Raw genomic sequence first — 6063 nt, 5'->3', positions numbered from 1 at the left:
GGTATAGATCCACCCAGCTTCTATAATTGGCTAGCATTCTGCCCTTCTGCCTCTTAAAAAAGAGGTGATATTCCTTCTAAAATTCTCCCTATCAGAATCTTCAGGTCTCTTTAGGGTCCTAAGTATTTTAAATACAAAAGCAAAAAACTGCCAGAGGTGTGGCTTAAGTGCTGGAGGACTTACTCGTCTAGGAAGCATGAGACCCTAGGTTACTACCAGTGTTTGCAGGAATACAGAAAATCTTCAACAGGCTAGCATGGTGCTTCTGGTGGCAGTCATTGCTTAGTTTTGTGTGAATGCTTATTGCTTTTGATGGGGCAGCTATTGAACTGCGGCTCACCAGGGCTGAGAGCTGGAGCCAGGGTTTCCAGGCAAGCCAATCTGAGCATGCTGTTGAAGTGAATATGGACAGGCCAGATGAATGCACACTGGCTTTGCTGTCACACAGTAATACATTCAGCTAAGTTATGTCTTAAGTTGCTCTGTCTTGCCTCAACTCACTTTGTCATCATTTCCCAATCCCCAGATTAAATCCTAGCCAGTCAACTTCAGGTGAGACTGTATGATTCTTAACCCAATCCCTGGCTAAATTTCTAATTGGATACTTGCTATGGTATGCAGAATCCTAGATCGCCACCCTGATGTTTCATTTGGTGTTAGGAACTTGATTGGGTTAGTTATGTTAATTAGACAATGTTAAGTGTCAAAGGTGATGGTATTTTATAGGTGTATTAATAACTCAGATGGATTAACTTGTCTGCATATGCATGTCTATAATGAAGCCTTTTAAAGAGTTGTAGTCAAATTGCTCTTTTTCTTTATTTGGAGGCATGCAGCTCTATAGATATGAGGACGCATTGAGTAGAAATGATCTCACATTTGCCCTTACTCTCAATATAAAACAATAGATTAAGGGGAAAACTTGAAACTTTATTCAGAATTTTTCTTTGTTTAGAAAACCTTAATTAAAAGAAAAATGTAGAACAGCCACCCAGCACCTTCAGTATAGTGGAAAGAGGAAGAGCATGGGTCTTCCCCCGGCCTCCAAGGAAGGATGCTGAATTGTTTTCAGGATCCTGTCTGTACTAGCAGGTTTCATGAGCTTGAGCAGCCAAGTGGGCCAGGTGGGAAAAAGTTGGAGGCTGAGTTTTAGGGCCATCAGGTCATTCATCACCTTCACCTACTGAACAGGCTGCCAGCTGAAATGACTGAGCTGGGAACTTTAGGTGACAATGTTGTCAAGGTGAGTATACAGGCTCAGTTTTGGCAAACCTTGAGAGGTCTTCAGTAGAGAAGGCAGATTATTGGCAAGAAGTATCCTAGTTGACACAGAATGTGTGTGTGGCGGAGGGGGGGGGGGGCGGTGAGTAGATAGCTTTCCCTGCCTGTAATGGATATCACAGAATTTTCACCTCATTTCTTCTGGGCCTTTATCCCATGAAACATTCCATTTAGAAATTACAGGGATGCTGGGATTGAGCCTAGTGGCACATTGATTGCCTGGGAAGTGCAATGCCCTGGGTTTAAGGATGGTTGCCAGGGGAATTAGGCTATGCCCCATTTGTATGCGCCAAAAAAACTCAGGAGGGAAAGGACAGGATGAATTTTAATGACCTCTCTACCTCCTTCCCCAAAGCAAGTGTGACTGACATGCTCTCCAAGATTTTCCTCTTTCTCATTTTGGGAGAACTTTGAGAGAACCTTCCCTTTCTTGCTTAGGCTTTCAAAAACTTGTGATAGAGAAGAAGTGGGGGGCTTGGAATGTGGCTTAGTGGTAGAATTGCTTGCCTAGCATGCATGAAGCCCAGGGTTTAATTCTGCACCATATAAGAAGACAAACTGGAAGTGGTGCTGTGGCTCAGGAGGTAGAGTGCTAGCTTTTAGCAAAAGAAACCCAGGGACAAAGCCCAAGCCCTGACTTCAAGCCTGAGAACTTGCCAAAAAAAAGGAGGTGGGGGAAGGTGGGTTTGGGCTAAAAGGACCCAGGAGATGTGGACCTTGCTTTGCATGGCCTACCTTACTTATTCCCGGGTACATTCCCACATCCCTGGAGTAAAATGATTACTTTGTCTTTGTAATTCTATGTTGGTTCATGGTGCTTTCCAATCATTTTGGCTTATACATGAACTGTGGGCATGTCATGAAAAGAACTATTGTCAGAATCTCCTTAGGGCAGTCCTTTGAGAATCTGGATCCAGAGTTCTATATTAGCATCCGCAGTATGTGGGGAAATGGTCACCCAATTGCTTTCTCTAATTGCAGTTATCCAGGTTGCCAGAATAAGGCAGAGATGTAAGCAAAAGTCTGTAGGGATGTTACATTCACCGGTTTCTCCATCTGGAGCCTGTTAGATTGCATACTAATTAGTAAATAGCATTGGATCCTACTCTGGATTCAATAGTACCTTCAGAAATGTGATTTTTCTGGGCTGGGGATATAGCCTAGTGGCAAGAGTGCCTGCCTCGGATACACGAGGCCCTAGGTTCGATTCCCCAGCACCACATATACAGAAAACGGCCAGAAGCTGCGCTGTGGCTCAAGTGGCAGAGTGCTAGCCTTGAGCGGGAAGAAGCCAGGGACAGTGCTCAGGCCCTGAGTCCAAGGCCCAGGACTGGCCAAAAAAAAAAAAAAAAAGAAGAAGAAATGTGATTTTCTGAGATAGCAAGGCATGAAGATTTATGTATGTAGGTATATAAACATTGATATATGCAGAAGTAATTAATGGGAGTTGGAAATTACTTGATATATAGATATACAGATATCATATTTAATGAAAAGAGCCACAGTACCTGTTGTGAAAAGTCTGTAAAATTAACTCACAAGGGTATGGAAGGAGCTAAAAGAGGCTGTGATTAGAGGAAAAGGGACACGAATGGCTTTAACTGAAGGTACAGTAGCAATAGGAACTGATAATTTTGACTAATGAGTCAGATAAGGCTGTCATGATCAAAAATACCTACAAGGCTGTCTTAGAAATGAGAGCTTAAGCAGAAGTCTGCAGAATCGAATAGTAAACTAAGACTAATATTAAACTAGATATAACACTAAATTTCCCAGTGATAGTCTCCTTCCTCCTCACTGATCAGTGGGGCTAGATTCAAACCAATTCTAGTCCATGAAGAGTCATTTTCAAGAAGTATACGATTTTCCATTTGGTTGCAGGCTTTTCCTGGGACAGTGTGGAGAATATTTTGTTTGGGCTTGATCGTATCATATAATTTTATATCTTTAATTATAAGTGCAATTGAGCAAGGGGCCATCATGTTCCATGTGGTGGCTGACTTAGTTGAGTGGATGAAAATAAGACTAAGTATGGCTGTACAGATTGCCTATCTTGGTCAGTTGTCTGTCCATTGTATTGCAGAGGTCACCCTAGAATCAAGCCATTGCCAATTGTGCCTGTGGGTGACAGATGTTTTTGTTGTTTCTCACTATATTGTTGGCATTATTTCAATTCTCGTGGTCACATGTCACCACCCACCTCCACTAATGCTCTCATCTTCATTGATAGTTGAACCCCAGTTCCATGGTAGCAGGTCTTACCCAAATATTGCCCTTCACAGAATCATCTTTGGACTTCTTAGTGACATTTCCTCTACAAGAACTGTGCCTCTTGTTGCTTCAATTACATTAATCTCTGGACACTTCTAGAAATAGTATAGCCGCCTTCCTATGCAAAATTGATTCCAGATATTGACTTTCAAAATTGAATTTCCAGATATTTGAGCCTTCAAAATTCCAGGCAAATATGTGATCTCTGGTTTAACTTAGGGCAACGATGATGGAGTTGCATTCAATGCCCATTCTTGACCTGCAATCAAGAATGATCTGTCCAGATGCAGAGAGCTGGCAGTAGGGAGCTGCTACCTGTCAACCCTCCTATTTCCTCTGCTTCCAACAATGTTGACATGGCCTCACTGTACTCTCCTCTTGCCCTGAAATAAGGGTGTAGCTCAGTGGTAGAGTGCTTGCTTAGCATGTTTGTTGCCCTGGGTTCAAGCCTCAGAATTCTAACAAAATTTATAAGGGATGCTTCCATAGATTTTATTATTCTGGCTCTTGAAAAATACAGACAGCTCTGGAGCATAGTGGACTACCACTAAGAGAATCATGTAGAAACCTTAGAAGCAGTCACCAAGCCAAAGCAGGTCTCTTCACTAAATCAGATTAACAGGGCCTTAAATAATCACCATCTTCTGGGTATTTAACACATTTGTGTCTTGTCCCAAATGAGGAAAGATGGTTGTCATTGCAGGAGGGTGGGGAGGGGGGAGGTAACAAAGCTTTGGTAAAGGTTCAGATAGCAGATATTCTAGGGGCTTTTCAAGCCATGTGATTTCCAAAGCAAGTATTCAACCCAGTGGAAATGTAGAAGTGGTCCAACAGCATGTTCATGTCACATTCTGATAAAACCTGGTTCACAAAGTAAATAGCCAGAGGGACTTAGTGAGTAGGCTACAGTTTAATATTCTTTAAGAATATTAAAAAGAATAGTTGTAATTTTGTCTCACACAGCTCTAGTTCTCCAGTCCTGCCACAATATAATGTGGAGAGATCTGGGCCATCTAGTATTCTGCACACATGATTGTGCTGATACATCTGCACTCCAGAAGCTAAAAGAAATCGCAGTGATGAGTCTCTTCATTTCACTCACATTTGGGGGGAATCTAGTTCTCAGAGCTAAGTAAGAGTAAAATAAGCCTTACAGCCTCAGGCGCGTGTATATCTGCACATGCCTTTGAGAAAGGAGAATTAACTTGTTCTTTGTAATTCCCACGTTCTTTCCTGAACCATGCTTGACATTTTAAAGAGATGTTTGTTTAAAGAGATTTTGTTTAAAATATTGTGAATGACTGTACTTTTTTCCTGTGGTCAAGTCCAACTTCCCATTTGACTGAAGAACAGAATTGACAGCCTGGAAACAAGGTAGCTATTCGAAAAAGACTGGTTAGGATATATGTTCAAAAACCAGTCTTACCTCTTTTCCTCCCATGTGACCTTGGCATAAAGTACTTGCTAAATATCCCAGAAACATGGTAACATAAGACCAAACTATGTCAGGTTGTTTTGTATAAATAATTTTAAAAACCTGCTTGTGAACAAGTCATCTGTTCTCTTCCCTAAAACTTAGTTTTATTTTTAAAGTGATTTTGAGTGTCTTGCTCCTTAAAAACAAGTCTGACCTTTTATGGACCTTAACATTTCCAGTCCTGGCTGAGAAGTGTGGCTCTTAGAGGGAACAGAAGGTGTATATGTAGCTTCAACAATGTTCTGTGTCAGTGTCAATTCTCAAACCATGGTGCAATGTCACACTACCTGAGTGATGTCACTGAATGTTGAAGCTTGAAGGAAAGCCTCAGAAAAGCTCTCAGTAGCAAATATAGAAGCAACCAGAACACACTTCTGTACCAGGCCACGTTTGAATAGTTCTTCAACATCTTTCCACATTAGCGTTTTAGAACAATTTTTTGCTTGGGCTCGTAAAAACATGTTTTTGGATATGTGCTTTATGCAGAATTCCAGAGAAATCTCTCTGTTACTCACTCTATATCACAGCCCAGGGTATGGCTCACCACTGCCCCTGATATCCACCTGGGCACAAGATCCTTCAGTATTTATGTCACAGGTGTATCAGTTCTGCCTCTAAGACCTGTGTGCCTTTGGAGGCATCTATTTCCTCCACATCTTCACCAGAGGAGAGCTGGTATGTCATGTGATTTGTCTCTGTTCTTTTAACAAATGCTTCAATTACGCTACCAGCTTAACTAGTGAATCAAGTAGAGCCTTCAGTAAATAACACACTGTTTTCTAGATCTGGAGGATCCATTCCTTTCTGGAATGCCATTTGAGTTGGGTTTTTTGTTTGTTTGTTTGTTTTTTAACTCAGGCGCAAAAGAAGAACCATTATAATATCTTAAAGAAACAAGAGCATGATACTAAAAAGAATATACTTCAAAATAATCACACCCTATCCAAGTGAAATTATAAGGCCTAATAGCCTTCTTGCTTTCTGCTGGTCTTTCAAAGAGAGCTGATTTTAGAAATTACCTTTAATCTCTTTTT

This window comes from Perognathus longimembris, chromosome 8, assembly GCF_023159225.1.
Source record: "Perognathus longimembris pacificus isolate PPM17 chromosome 8, ASM2315922v1, whole genome shotgun sequence".
NCBI lineage: Eukaryota > Metazoa > Chordata > Mammalia > Rodentia > Heteromyidae > Perognathus > Perognathus longimembris.
This window is presented reverse-complemented; position numbering follows the sequence as displayed.